Here is a 15,540-nt window from a genome sequence, read left to right as displayed (position 1 = left end):
CAACTCAGGGAACAGCCTGAGTGGGGTCGGAATCCAGGAGTCCTGCCTCCCAGCCCCCATCCCCCATTCTAACCCACCAGACTCCACTGCCCTCCCAGTGCCAGGCATAGAACCCAGGAGTCCTGCCTCCCAGCTTCCCCCGCTCTACCCACTAGACCCCACTGCCCTCCCAGAGCCAGGGATAGAACCCAGAAGTCCTGCCCCCCCATGCTATAACCACTAGACCCCACTGCCCTCCCACTGCCAGGGATAGAACCCAGGAGTCCTCACTCCCCGTCCCTGCCCCTGCTGTAACCTCTGGACCCTACTTCAGCAGCCCCTGGTCCTGCACCCAGGCTTACATTTCTCCTGGACTCTGCTCCCAGCCCTGGAGGGAACGGCCAACCCAGTAGCCTCCCACAGCAAATGGGTGGAGAAGGGGGAAACCTGCCATGCAGTCTAGCATATGCATACACCCCCCACACACACACATAAAAAGACCTGCACCAACCAAGGCAGAGACCCAGCAGGGCACTGGGGTGCGGGGAATGCTTGGGGGTTGTGTGACAGGGAGACCTGGAGCCAGGTGAAGGGATGGTGAGAGACGGGAAGGATGTGTATGGGGAGAAGGAGTGATTGGCTGAGTTGCTGACCAGACCCCCCCACCCCACAAATACAGCCCCCCAACAACTGAAGCAGACCCTCCCCTCCCAGAGTCCATCCCCAGCCCTTCCCCAGAGGCCCTGCCTGTCCCTTGTCCAGGCACCTCTGCGTGCCGGGTCTCTTCTCTCCTCACGTCCCTGCATGGAGCTCAGAGCTCTGTACAATGGAGGCCAGCAGAGCTATGAGGACACTGAGGCACAGGGCAGGGAAGTGACTGGCCAAAGGTCACCTAGCAGCCAAATGGGGAACAGACTCCCAGGGTCCCAGGTCCATGCTCTAGTCCTGTCACCCCCTTCTCTCTATGATCTGTCCAGCCCACACTGAATCTGGGGGTCCCATCCCAGTGTGGGGGGGGGGGGCGGATCTGTGGCCATATCTCCCTGTGGGGCAGGTGAGGGGGCCAAATCCCTGGGGACTGGGCATCCCCGATGCCCCCGGCACCATGGGCAGCTGAGCTGGGCTTCTCTGGCAGGGGCACAGGGACCTCCCTAGCATGGCTCTGTGCGTTCCCACCCGCCCGCCTGGCCTCTCCAAGGAGCCTGTCTCCCAGGCGGCTGGGGGAGCTGCCATGGGGCCCGCAGCCCATCAGTGCAGCCTGCGCAGTGTGATGTGGCAGGTGAGAGCATCTCTGGCCTGGGGCCCTCCGCATCTGGGAACACAGCAGGGACTCGTGTGTGTGTGTGCGTGTGCGTGTGCACGAGCATGTGCATGTCCCTGCTTGCGCTGCGGGTAGAGCCAGCATTCACAAGTGTGCAAGTATCTGTCTGGCTGGTGCTGAATTTGTGGCTGTGTGCATGTGTCAGTGTGTTTGTGAATGGTTGTGTGTGTGTGTGCAAATGGTTGTGGGGGATGGTATGTACGAGCGATTGTTGTTTCCTGAGCACAGGCAGTGTGTGTGGTTTGTGCAATGCGTGCTGAAGAAGATGTGGTGCAGTGTGTGAGCGTGCACGGTGTGCAGAGGGTGAGTACAATGGGATGTGTGTGTGCAGAGGCTGTGTGATGAGTATGTGTGCACGCACAGTGTACAATGCGATGAGTGTGCTGCAGTATGTGTATACAGTGTGTGCGCGCAGATCAAGAGGTCTCTGAGGCCAGGGCACGTGGACCGGGCTGTCACCCCCTGTGCCCAGCACATCCAGGGTCACTCACCCACTGGGGCGAGACGCAGACTCTGGGGACTGGCTAGACCTGGTGGGTCAGGGAGGGAGAGACCCCAGCTAACTCTGCAAAACCATCACTCCCCACCCCCAGGCTTCCCCCAGCACTCACCCAGGGACAGGACCCGGACTTGGGTATCAGGGGGCTGCAGGTGGGGAGTGAGGGGCACTGGCAGAGCTGGGGGGGAGAAGGGCTGGGGAAGCAGCGGCTGTGGGTGAGGGATAGGGGGGCACTGGTAGGGCAGAGGGCTGGGGTAGCAGGGGCTGCGGGTGAGGGTTGGGGGCACTGGTAGGGCAGAGGGCTGGGGTAACAGTGGCTGCGGGTGAGGGTTGGGGGCACTGGTAGGGCAGAGGACTGGGGTAGCAGGGGCTGCGGGTGAGGGTTGGGGGCACTGGTAGGGCAGAGGGCTGGGGTAGCAGGGGCTGCGGGTGAGGGTTGCGGGGCACCGGCAGAGCTGGGGCGGGGATCAAGGCTGGGCTAGCAGGGGCTGCGGGTCAGGGTTGTGGGGCACCGGCAGAGCCGATCTCTGGGCCCACAGGACAGGCCTCCCCTGCTCACCCCACCGCTGAGCTCAGCGGGCGCCAGGAAGGCAGATCAGAGCCGCTGCCTGTTCCCAGATCAAAGGCCCTTGGGCTCCTGCAGCTGAACAGGGCCCAGCGGGGAGTGGGGCTGGCAGCTGCGGCTCGGATTAACCCTGCGCTGCCCAGGGCCTCTGCCACTCCACCCTGGCATGGGGGCAGGGAGGAGGAGTTAACCCTTGCATGTGGTGAGGGGAAGAAGGATCCCAGCACTGGGCACTGCAGTGGCCAGGCCACAGTTGGGCTCGGTGTGCATCGTGGGGAGTCCCACAGAGGTCTCTTTGGGGCAGGGTCATGGAGGGGAGGGGTGGGATGTACCGGGTGGGAGGGTGTCAGGGTTTCTGAGCCTCCCTATGTCCCTCCAGGCCCAACACAGCAGCATCTGGGCCCCCTGCACTGGCCCTTCAGTGAACACTCTGGGGCATGGCCCCACCAAGATAGAGAGGGGAAACTGAGGCACAGGGAATGGGGCAATGTCTGGCCCAAGGTCACACTGGGTGTCTGGGACAGTGCTGGAGATAGAACCCAGGAGTCTGGCTCCCCAGCCTCTCTGGGCTCAGGTTGGTGGGCATGGGGCTGTAGCCATGGGGCATAGGTGCTGGGTGGGCAGGGGTGGGGGCAAGGATTGAGGGAGAGGCATTGCGTCCATGGGTGGGAAGGGAGTTGGGAGTGAGGAGTGGGGTGGGGGAAGGGTAGGGGGATGCTGTTGGGCAGACTGGGGAGCATCTCTGATATGAGGGAGGGGGGAACAAGGGCTGGGGGTGGGGATGGCTAGGAAGTGCCCCTAGATCCTCTGCAGAGCGCCAGTGGTAGGAGGGGGAGGAGGGGGAGCCGAACGTGAGGCTGGTGTGGGACCATGTGTGGGGAAGGGGGTGGAGCTGATGCGGAGGGAGAGGGGCTGGGGGTGGAGGTGGGGCAGGCTGGGAGAGGGGTTGGTGTGGATGGGGGGCTGACTAGGAGTGGGGGAGGGGATTGCGGTGGGGGAGGGACAGGGCCATCCTTGTGTCTCTTCTCTCTCCTCTGGGTGAGCGGTGCCAGGAGGGGATAATCCAGCGATCGCACTAATCCCCACCGCGGGCCAGGGGGAGGGGCGGAAAGGCCAGACACACAGACACAGGCGGACACACAGACACAGGCGGACGCACAGACATAGTCGGATACCTACACAGACACACAGACACAGGCGGACGCACAGACATAGTCGGATACCTACACAGACACACAGACACAGGCGGACACACAGGCACAGGCGGACACACAGACATGCACACATAAACACAGACACAGGCGGACACACAGAAACAGGCAGATGCATAGACACAGACGGACACCCAGGGGCATACCCAGACCCCAAGGGGTTGCAGATGTCATTGGGGGAGGGGAGGTGGAGACACACAGGACCTGTCCCCGCCATCTGATCCCCATACCAAGGGCTGTGGGCTACCTGGGCCACCTGGGAAGGCCGTGTGTGTGTGTGTGTGTGTGTGTCCCTGCTGCCCCTTGTTGGAGGTGATGTGTGTATGTTTTTAGGGGAGAGGATTGTGTGTGCAGGATGGGAGATTGTATGGATGTGTGTGTGCATGTGTGGGATGGGTGTGTGTGGGACAAGTTGTGTGTGTGTGTGTGATAGGTTGTATGTGTGCATGCCTGTCTGTGTGTGTGCATGTGTGATGGTGTGTGTGTGACCGGGTTGTGTGTAAGAGATTGTGTGTGTGCCTGTGTGATGGTGTGTGTGAGCACATGTGACAGTGCATCATGTGGAGGCTCTATATTTGTGTGGGTGCACATGTATGTGTGATGGTGTGAGTGTGTGTGTGCATGTGACAGTGACTGGTGTGTGCACATGCATTTGAGTGTGATGGTGTGTGTGTTTTTGTGTGTGCAGACTGTGAGTGTGCACATGTGTGATGGGCTGTGTGTGTTTCTCTGAGTGTAGGCTCTGTGTGGGAGTGTTACAGAGTGTGTGTGTAGGCTGTGCGTGTGTGACAGTGTGTGTGTGTGACAGTGTATGACAGGGAGGTGATTCTGTGTGTGTAAGCTCTGTGTTTGTGTGTGTGTATGACAGTGTATGATGTGTGTAGGCTCTCAGTGTGTGTGTGTGACAGTGTGTGATGATGTTTGTGTGTTTCTCTGTGTGTAGGCTGTGTGTGTGTGTGAGTGTGTGACACTTAGGGCTCAGGCCCAGCCATGTGTAGCTTTGTCCCTGGTGATTCTATCTGCATGGTTGTGTCACCCTGGCTGACACCGGCTGGGTGTGTGGGGGGGTAGGGTTGTGTGGGGATGGGGGTGCAGGGGCTGATGGAGACGGGGCTGAGCTGGGAGTGGCTGGGTGCATGGGCAAGATGGGTGGGAGGTGGGGCAGAGATTTGGTGCGTGTGGTCATACGGCGGGAGGGGGGTGTGGTAGAGGTATGGGGCGGGAACTGCATGTGTTGGTGGGCGGGTCAGCGGCAGCTTCTGGCCCACCAGCCCCCCCCCCAATACCCCTCCCCCACCAGCACCTCAACCGCCTGCAGTATCACAACACAGCCCTCCCCACTAACCCCTTCCCCTCACCCCCTGCCCCATTGCCTCCCCCTCCCCCTCTGCCCCATCGCCACCCCTCCCCTCACCCCCTGCCCCTTCGCCTCCCCTCCCCTCACCCCCGGCCCCATTACATCTTCTCCCCCCCTGCTCCACTGCCTCCCTTCCCCTCGTCCACCCCTGCCCTCCTCCCCGCCCCGCGCCCAGCGCGCTCAGCACCATGGCCAGCTCTCGGCCGCAGCGCGGGGCTGGCCGGGGGCGGCCGGTCGGTGGCTCCCCGGCGCGGCGGGCGCAGTGAGCTGCTGGGAGCGGCCCCCTCGGGCCGGGCGTCTGGGCAGAGAGGGAGGGAGGGAGGCTCCCCCGCCCCCACCACTCCACTCCCGCCGTCTCCGCCGCCTCCCCCGCCGGAGAGAGCAGGCGCCCGGCGCGGGCTGGGGAGGGACCGAGAGACCCACCGAGCCGGCTCCGCCCTCCCGGCCCGGCCCCTGCCCCGGCCGAGCGCCGAGCCCAGCAGCCCGCGTGAGTCCCGGAGCGCTTGGGCGCTGCGACCCCGTCCTCCGGGTCCCTGCGCCCCCCGGCCCCGGATCTCCCGGGTCCCGCATCCCCTGATCCCTCTCCGGGACCGCGCCGCCTCCCCCGGGCACCATCGGCGCCTTCCATCACTGCAGCCGGCCCCGAGCCCAGGTAGGGACACGCCGGCCCCGCGCCCCCGATCCTGCAGCCGGGAGGGACAGGGGGGCAGGCGGGGAGGGAGATCCGGGTACCCCCTCCCAGGAAAGAGGGGGGAGGGGAAGGCTCCTACCGGGGCGCGCTGGCTGAGATGGGGAGGAATGGGGCGCGGGGGGGGGGAACCTGGTGGAGGAGCTTGGGGAGAGGAGAAGGGAGGAGGCGGTGGGGAGAGCAGGGGCCAGGCCCTGGTGGGGAGAAGGAGGGGGAGGCCAACCAGGCCTGTGGGGGAGAGCGTGGGAGGGAGGAGGCCGAAGGAGGGGACAGCCCAGGGAGGGGAGCTGGGGTGGGGGAGAGCCCAGGTGGGGGAACCCTCCCCGATCCCCCCCGACCTGCGCTCCCCCAAGTCATCCATCACCCCCACTGCTGGAATCCCTCCCCCAATCCTCCCACCCAGCCTGTGCTCCCCACGCCGCCCACCTCCCTCTCTGCTGGAATCCCTCCCCCGATCCCCCCCAGCCCGTACTCCTCACGCCACCCACTTCCCCCACTGCTGGGAGCGCTCCCCACCCCACCCGCCCCCCTCTCTGCTGGGATCCCTCCCCCAATCCTCCTGACCTGTGCTCTCCCACGTCACCCCCCACACCCACTGCTGGGATCCCTTCCCCAATCCCCCTGCCCCAGCCTGCGTTCCCCCAAGTCGCCCCCCATGCCAACTACTGGGATCCCTCCGCTGACCCTTCTGGCCTGCACTCCCCACATTACCCACCTCCTGCTCTGCTGGGATCCCTCCCCTGACCCCCCTGGCCAACACTCCCCACACCGCCTGCCTCCCCCACTGCCAGGAACACTCCCACAATCCCCTCCGGCCTGCACTCCCCATACCGCCTGCCTCCCCCACAGCTGGGATCCATCCCCCAAGCCCCCCGACCTGGGCTCCCACATGTTGCCCCCCCACCCCAATTGCTGGGATCCCTCTCCCGACCCTCCCAGCCTGCACTCACCACACTGCCTGCCTCCCCATCTGCTGGGATCCCTCTCCTGATCCCAGCAGATCGCCCACCTCCCCCACTGCCGGGATCCCTCCTCTGTCCCCCCTGGCCTGTGCTCCCCACACCACCCTCCTCCTCCATTGCCAGGATCCCTCCCCCAATTTCTCCCCTCGGCCTGCGCTCCCCACGTTGCATGTCTCCCCCACTGCCAGGATCCCTCCCCTGACCGCCCCCACAGCCTGTGCTCCCCCATGCCGTCCGCCTCCCTCACTGCCGGAATCCCTCCCCCGATCCTCCCACCCGGCTTGTGCTCCCCACACTGCCCACCTCCCCCACTGCCAGAATCCCTCCCCCGATTCCCCCACCCGGCCTGTGCTCCCCACGCCACCCACCTCCCCCTCTGCTGGGATCCCTCCCCTAATCCTCCCAGGCCTGCGCTCCCCACGCCACCTGCCTCCCCCACTGCTGGGATCCCTCTGCCATCCCCCCCGGCTTGCACTCCCCATGCTGCCCGCCTCCCCCACTACCGGGATCCCTTCTCTGATCCCCCCAGCATGTGCTCCCCACACCGCCTGCCTCCCCCACTGCCAGAATCCCTCCCCCGATCCCCCTACCCGGCCTGTGCCCCCCATGCCACCCACCTCCCCCTCTGCTGGGATTCCTCCCCCAATCCTCCCCGGCCTGCGCTCTCCACACTGACTGCCTACTCCACTGCTAGGATCCCTCCCCCGATCTCCCCCTGATCTGCGCTCCCCACTCCACCTGCCTCCCCCTGTGCCAGGATCCGTCCCTCAACCCCCCAGGCCTGGGCTCTGCATGCTGCCTGCTTCTCCCACTGCTGGGATCCCTCCCTCTCCCGCCTTCCCTCCCACCCAGCCTTCACTTCCTACGATGCCCACCTCTCCCTCTGCTGGGGTCCCTCCCTGATCTCCTCGCCCCTGACAATCACTCCCCGTGCCCCCCACCTCCCCCACTGCCGGGATCCCTTCTCTCCTTCCCCTGCCCTGCCCTCACCTGCCAACTTGCACTCCCCACGCCACCTAGCTTCCCCACTGCTGGGATCCCACCTAGTATCCCCCCTGTCCTGTGCTCCCCAGGCCACCCACGGATGCTGGGGGTACCAGGAGGACAATGTGCGAACAGCCCAGGGCTGGGCTAACTGGGGGCTGAAGGTCAGGACTGAGAGGCAAAGTGGGGGTGGGGGTGTAGATCTATTTTTTGGGTGGGGGAGCGCAGCACTCAGGTGATGAAGACACTGAGTCCTGGCGAATTATTTATTCCTTTCCAAAGTGCTGAGTCCCACGTCTCTATAAATATCCTGTAGTGGATCTGTCTGCTCTCACAGGTCCTGAAGGGCAGGTGTGGGCATGGAGAGAGCAATGCCCTGTGGGGGTGCCATGCTGCGAGCTTCCTCGCTGCAGCAGTGCCCTGAGGGGGCATCATGCTGCAAGCTTCCTCACCTCAGTGCCCGGATGGGGTCCAGTGCTGTGAGTTTCCACACAGCAGCGCCTTGCCTGTGCCTAGCTGGGACTCCAGTGCACAGGGTTTGTTGAGGGGGGGGAACCCCCGGCAGGTGTGGTGGGAGGGGCCAGAGGCTGTGGGAGGAGCCTGTGTCCTGTGCTCAGGCCTGGGGCTGGCTGAGCTGGTAACTAGGCAACCAGCTTAGGGATTGTTGTCAACTTTGATTAGTACCTCGGCTAATTACCCCACTGGGGCTGGGAGGAAACAAACAGTGTGGGAGGAGGGGCATTGCCCCCCAGCTCTGCCAGTGCCCAACCCACAGCCCCTGCTAGCCCAGCCCTGGGATCCCCCCAGCTCTGCCAGTGCGCCTCACTCCTGACCCACAGCCCCCTGCTAGCCCAGCCCTGTCCCCCAGCTCTGCTGGTGCCCCCAAAACCCACGTTCTCAGGATTTATTCAGTGCAATAAAAAATTCATGAGCCACAATTGCTTCCATCCCAGTTTATCAGGGACTCCACTCACCCACTCCCCTTGCCCACCCCTGCCCTCAGCTCCTCCCAGCCCCCCGCTCCCCTCGCCCCTCCCCTCCACCCACTGCGCTCATCTCCCCCCGCCCGCTCCCCTCAGCTTCCCCCAACCCCCCACTCCCCTCAGCTCCCCCCATTTCCCTCAGCTCCCCCCATTCCCCTCAACCCTTCCCGCCCAGCGCCCTCAGCTCCCCCCTGCCCCCCTCAGCTGTGGGAGTGTGTGTGGTGTGTACAGTGTGTGTTTGTGTGACTCTGGATTAACTCCTGGGAGCTGAACTTAGGGTGATCAGATGTCCTGATTTTATAGGGACTGTCTCCATATTTGGGTCTTTGTCTTATATAGGTGCCTATTACCCCCCACACCCTGTCCTGATTTTTCACACTTGCTATCTGGTCACCCTTGCTGAGCTCAGAGCCCGGCCCTACCCCCATTTCAGTCAGGGGTGACTCCGGATTGACTCCTAGATGGGCCAGCTGAGCTGAAAGCCTGGCCAAGGTACCCTGCATTCCAGGCTGGGCCCCACCCAGCCATGGTGTGGTATCAATAATAAATGCTGGGGCTGACCCGCTGCAGGCCACACCCATCCGGGCTCTGGGATTTCCTGTGCAGTGTCTGACCTTTCTTCTCTCGCCCTGGGCCCGGCCCCGTGGCATTAACTGCTTCACTGCCCAGCCCCTCAGCACCCCGCCCTGGATCCACCACAGCACAGAGCCAGCCGGAGCAAGAGCACAGCGTGGACTGCTCCTCCCTGGCCAGCTGCGTCCAGCTTGGCAGGCAGCCAGCACCATCCCAGCAGTCGCCACAGTTCAGCACGTCACTCCTTGCTGCACCAGCCCAGCTCATCCCTGTGCTAGGTGGGGCCGCTGCTGAGATCCTGGGGGGTTATATTCCCCCTGGAACCAGGGTTCAGCCTGCACTGGCCTCAGCCTGCTACCCAGCTGCGATGCTGGCGGGAGCCCAGCCTTCAATTCCCAGCCCTGCATTCAGCCCAGGGCCACCTGGCTGCCCCAGATGCCCTGGTGGCTCCCTCTACTGGTGTGACTGTAGCACTGCAGCTGTCGTGCTGGCCCAGGACGGCTGGCCGAGTCGTGTGCCACCCTGATGAACCCAGCAGGGTTTCGGTTGCCTGCTGCTTCCCACCCTAATCCCCAGCTCCCCTGCCTGGCTCCCCCCTAGCTCCCCTGCCTCACTCCCCCCGGTTCCCCTGAATGGCTCCCCACCCCCGGTTCCCCTGCCTGGCTCCCCCTGGCTCCTGTGCCCAACTCCCCTTTGGCTCCCCTGCCAGACTCCCCCCCTGCTCCCCTGCCTGGCTCCCCACAGGTCCCCTGCCTGGTTCCCCCCCAGCTCCCCTGCCTGGCTCTCCCCAGCTCTCCAGAGCTGGCTGCTCTGAAGTACCAGGGGGCCCCATGTCCGCAGCCCAGCAGGTTGCCTGCTTGGCTGGGGCCTGTGCCCTCAGCAGCGTAGGGCACACCTTTCGCCCACACCTGTTCATTTTCGCACAGCCTATCCGTGGCCCCATGAAGTGGCGAGACCTACTCGTCAACTTCCTCCTGGCTCTGGCCAAAGTCTCCACCTATAACACCAGGAGGAGGATGCTGGATGAGGGGGCATGCTGCGACTGTGGGGCCTATTTCCATTCCTCCCTCGTCTCGCCTCCGGGCAGAGTTCCACTGGGCCACGTCCACTGGCTCCTGAGACGCCTTTGAGGAGCAGTGGGCGCTGTCCGGGGTCCTCTGCTCGGTGTCCCCGCCCAGTACCCTTGTTTTGAACCTCTGACCACCACTCCCGACCCTGTTTTTTAATTAGTTGTGTCCTGTCTTCATCTGATTCCCGGGTCCAGTGGTCCCTCCTGCGAGGCTGGGGGAGGCGCCTTTCAGAAGTGGGCGGCTTGGGCCCACCCAGCTCCCAGGATTCCCATAAGGCAAAGGGCACATGCCTCTGCTGCCTGGGCTAAACAGCCCTCGGCCTGCCCGTGGTTCATCCACAGGCCTGGGGCGCATGCTGGGCTGGGCTGCACAGGGGAAGCCCCCATTGCCATGGTAATGGGGAACAACAAACCAGCAACCTCTCTGGGTGTGCGCTGTAACACAGGGTGGATGGGGGGCAGGACTCCTGGGTTCTGTCCCTGGCTCGGGAAGAGCAGAGGAGATTTAGTGGTTAGAGCGAGGACTGGGGCAGCAGGTGGCCTGGGTTCTGCTATGGATTTTCTGAGTCGCTGTGCCTCAGTTTCCCCCGCTGTGAAATGGGGGGAGTGCCCCTTGCAGGCTGTCTCTGCAGTCTCCAGAGGGCCTCTGATTAGAGCTGGCTGAATGTTTCTGCCTTTGGTGTGAGAACCCACAGCAGCCACTGGGCGTAACCTGCCCCCACGCTGGGCTCCTGAAGCAGGAGTCTCACCACCCTTCTCCAAATGTTGTGCTCATTCCCGCAGGTCATGCCACATGTTGCCCTCTGAGGAACCTGCCCGTCACCCATGGACTCCTGCCCAGCTCTTGGCCTCGGCTGTGTCCTGTGGCAGTGGGTTCCACAGGCTCATTGCGCCCAGCAGGAAAAGCTTGGGATCCCCCCATCTTACAGTCATTGGGCCCCCTCTGGTTGTGATGTGGCCATGTGTTGGGCTGTTGCAGCCAGCTCTGGGCAGCGACCCTCAGAGTGTTCACCACCGCCGCCCCATCATCTAGGAGCCAGTGCGGCTGTGCCCCAGGCTCACACAGTGTGAGCTCAGGCTAGTGGCTGGGCCATGTGTGAAGGTAGTGCAGGTAGTGGGGGGTCCAAATACCCTGGGCTGATCCCGCCCCCTCAGGGATATTGCTCACTTTGCACCCAACCCCAAAGGAGGCCATGTGGTGAAATATGCAGGGGTTGGGGAAGCCATTTCTGGGGGGCTGGTGGAGCAGGTGGGGGGGAGGCCAGGTCATTTCTAAGAGGGGTTTTTGTGTTTCCAGCTTTCAGGTCTGGTTGGTGGGTGCTGCGGTGTTGAGCGATTGCCCTGTGTACGGATCCAGCCCTAGGCTGCGAAAGAGAACAGGCTGGCACTGCCCACCACACGCCTGCCGCAAGGTATGGAGGGACTGCGCCAGTCCGCCCCAGGGAGGGCTGGCTCGGGGCTGTCCCTGCTGCTCCCTGCTGGAGGGAATGAGTCCTGGGGTGTGCCTGTCTGTCTGTCTGTCCGTCCCTGCTTCCCCCTGCTGGATGAGAGGAGTACTGCTGCTCTGTGTGTGTGTGTGTGTGTGTGTGTGCGCGCGCAGAAAGTAACGCTGCTGCCTGTCCTCTGCTGGCATGGGTTGCTCCCCCTGTTGGACGAGATGAATCGTATACTCTGTGTGTGTGTGTTGTGTGTGTGTGTTTCTGCTGCCCCCTGCTGGAGGCAATGAGATTTACTCAGCATGTGTTTGTCCCTCCTGTAGAATGAGTCCTGCCTGTGTGTGTGTGTGTGTGTGTGTGTGTGTGTGTGTGTGTGTGTGTGTGTGTGTCCATCCCTGCTGCCCCCTGCTGGATGAGATAAGTCATGTACTCTGTGTGTGTGTCCCTGCTGGAAGAGAGGAGTCCTTCTGAGTGTCCGGTGGCACCTTAAAGACTAAGAGATTTATTTGGGCATGAGCTTTCATGGGTAAAAAACACCACTTCTTCAGATGCATGGAGTGAAAATTACAGATACAGGCATAAATATACTGACACATGAAGAGAAGGAAGTTACCTTACAAGTGGAGAACCAGTGCTGACAAGACCAATTCACTCAGGGTGGATGTGATCCACTCCCAATAACTGAGGAGGAGGTGTCAATACCAAGAGAGGAAAAATTGCTTTTGTAGTGAGGCAGCCACTCCCAGTCCCTATTCAAGCCCAAATTAATGATGTTAAGTTTGCAAATGAATTGTAGCCCTGCAGTTTCTCTTTGAAGTCTGTTTTCAAAGTTTTTTTTTGTTGAAGGATGGCTACTTTTGAATCTGTTATTGAATGTCCAGGGAGATTGAAGTGTTCTCCTACTGGCTTTTATACGTTACCATTCCTGATGTCAGATTTGTGTCCATTTATTCTTTTACATAGAGACTGTCTGGTTTGGCCAATGTCCATGGCAGAGGGGCATTGCTGGCACATGATGGCATATATCACATTAGTAGATGTGCAGGTGAATGAGCCCCTGATGGTATAGCTCATGTGGTTGGGTCCTCTGATGGTGTCGCTAGAGTAGATATGGGGACAGAGTTGGCAATGGGGTTTGTTACAGGGATTGGTTCCTGGGTTAGTGTTTCTGTGGTGTGGTGTGTGGTTGCTGGTGAGTATTTGCTTCAGGCTGGGGGGCTGTCTGTAAGCGAGGACTGGCCTGTCTCCCAAGGTCTGTGAGAGTGAGGTATTGTTTTCCAGGATAGGTTGTAGAATTGACTGAATTGGCTTTGTCAGCACTAGTTCTCCACTTGTAAGGTAACTCCCTTCTCTTCATGTACAGGTATATTTATGCCTGTATCTGTAATTTTCACTCCATGCATCTGAAGTGGGGTTTTTACTCATGAAAGCATATGCCCAAATAAATCTCTTAAGTCTTTAAGGTGCCACCGGACTCCTCATTGTTTTTATGGATACAGAGTAACACAGCTACCCTCTGATACTTCTGAGGGTGTGTGTGTGTGTGTGCAGAAAGTGACGCTGCTGCTTACCCTCCGCTGGCATGGGTTGTCTATGTGAATTCCTGCTGCCCCCGCTGGATGAGATGAGTCCTGTACTCTGTGTGTGTGTGTCCCTTCTGGAGAAGATGAGTGCTGCTGCTGTGCATTGGCAAAGGCGGGGGCATGTGTGCCCCCCTGCTGGAGGGGATGAGCCCTGCATTGTGTGTGTCTGCTGTCCCCTGCTGGAGGCTGTCACAGGGTCCCCGGGCGATGCTCTGGAACTACTCCCTACAAAGCCAGTCAGGACTCTGGTGAAGTCTCCTCTCTGTGAGCAGACTGTCTTCAGGGCAAGAAGCTCACACAACTTCCACCTTCCTGGATCTGACCTTGGAGCATTCAGCATCCTCTGCCCCTCCGAGCGCTGCCCACAGTGAGTCTGCCCAGGCGGAGTCCTGGGGAAGCCAGAGGGTCCTGCACCCCAACTCCGCAGTCAGACGTGACTCTTAGCCAGACAGTAAAACAGAGGTTTATTAGATGACAGGAACACGGTCTAAAACAGAGCTTGTAGGTACAGAGAACAGGGCCCCTCAGCTGGGTCCATTTTGGGGGGCAGTGAGCCAGACAACCACGTCTGCAATTCACTCCACATCCCCAGCCAGCCCCAAACTGACTCACCCTCCAGCCTCTCCTCCTCTGGGCTTTGTCCCTTTCCCAGGCCAGGAGGTCTCCTGATTCCTTTGTTCTCCAACACCTTTAGCTATCACCTTGCAGGGGGTAAGGGCCCAGGCCATCCATTGCCAGAGAACAGAGTGTCGGCCATTTATGTACACTGGCCCTTTGCTCTGCAACAATTACACACCCTTATCCCACCACCTAGAGACTTAAGAAATGCATAGGGGAAACTGGGGCACCCCTACAGTATTCAGAGGAAACACTGAGAACAGTCCCACTTCGTCACATCTGTCCCCCCTTCGTGACCGAACTGAGTGAGGTCACTTTGGCCAGTGACCTGGGGAAAGTTCGAACCCACCAACGTTCCCATGGATGCTCCAGCATCTCTCTCATTCCTTGGGGGGAGTTACACCAGGCCCTTCCAGTTTTACACGCTTCCTTGGGTCGGGTGTGCTTGATGGCACTTGCTGGCGTGGCGTGTGGGAAGGTTTATGCGGCCCATGCCCTTTTGCCATCCCAAAACCCCTGGGGTTCAAACTGAGATTGGGTCTTCTCCCAGCTGTCCAGTTTGGAGGGCTGTGATTTGAGCTCTCTTGGTTAACAGCCCCCATCTTGACCTTGGCCACCCTTTGACCAGGTGTCTCTGTCATCCACTGCTTGGCATCAGCCCCTTTCATTGGATGCAGCCATTTTCAGGGCAGAGGGGTCAGTATACACTGCAAAACACCACCCAGATAGATACGGCTGCAGCTTTTTAAGGGCCCGCATCATGGCCAGGCATTTCTTCTTTATGGCCATATAGTTCTGCTCCTGGGGCAGCAGCTTCTTGCTTGGGCACTCAATGGGGTGTCTCCCCACCTTAACATCGACCTGCATTAGCATTGTGCCCAGCCTTGCGTCTGAGGCGTCGGTTAACACTGTAAAGGGCATGGCACTGTCCGGGTTTACCAGATTTACCGGGCCCTGGATTAGAGCCTCCTTCCATGCACAGAGAGCCCTCTGGCGCTGCTCAGTCCAGACCACCTTGTCTGGCTTCTCCTTCTTACATAGCTCAGTGATGGGAGTAGCTAGGGAGCTAAAGTGGGGTACAAACACCCAGTAGTACCTCGCCATCCCTATAAAGGCCTGGACCTGTTTCTTGGTCTGGAGAATGGGCCAATCTCTGATCCTCTTCATCAGCCCGTTGGACTGAGGGTGATATGTAGAGGTCCAGGGCCAGACCCCACATTTCTCCTGCAAGCCTTGGAGCCGAGCTGACATGAAATTTGACCCCTGGTCTGTAAGGACCTCGCTGGGGACCCCTTCTTTGCTGAAGATGGTCAGCAGTGTGTCTGCCTCAGTGGAGGGCAGATCCCCCACCCCTGGGTAGCAGTTGGTGAAATCCATCACTCGCCTTGCTAAGGGGCCCCACTATATCCAGAGCCCCCTTCCCTGCCATGGGATCACTTCCCAGCAGCTTGTCTGGACCAGGAAAACCTGGTTGGCAGTCGTCCTGCCCTGCCTGTGTCCCCACCCACTCAGCTGGGGTCTTATCTCCCGCCTTGCTCAGCGCTCTCCTTGCTGTCCCAGTGGGGGCAGACAGCGAGCTCTCTGCTCTCCTTACAGCAACAGAGCCAGTGTGAGCCCCTTCTCCAGTGTGCAGTGGGGCAGGGAACATCTCTTTGCCCCACCCAGTCCCAGGGGTCTGCTTACAGGCAGGCAGGTAGTCTGAGCCTAGCAGC

The 15,540-nt window shown here is 61.0% G+C and overlaps 1 protein-coding gene across 3 annotated transcripts in view; it reads left to right on the top strand.

The window, feature by feature from the left end:
• Nucleotides 1–5,202: 5,202 nt before the first annotated feature.
• GABBR1 (gamma-aminobutyric acid type B receptor subunit 1) overlaps nt 5,203–15,540 on the top strand; it is a 64,501-nt gene continuing 54,163 nt past the window's right edge. The window contains exons 1-2 of one of the 3 annotated variants that reach the window (XM_073311980.1): nt 5,203–5,584; nt 11,489–11,603. The gene's annotated coding sequence lies outside the window, so the exon portion shown is untranslated. The remainder of the gene's footprint in view (nt 5,585–11,488; nt 11,604–15,540) is intronic. The other 2 variants (XM_073311979.1, XM_073311978.1) reach the window with 2 other exon arrangements.

This window comes from Lepidochelys kempii, chromosome 14 (assembly GCF_965140265.1).
Source record: "Lepidochelys kempii isolate rLepKem1 chromosome 14, rLepKem1.hap2, whole genome shotgun sequence".
Lineage (NCBI taxonomy): Eukaryota > Metazoa > Chordata > Testudines > Cheloniidae > Lepidochelys > Lepidochelys kempii.
This window is presented reverse-complemented; position numbering and strand designations above follow the sequence as displayed.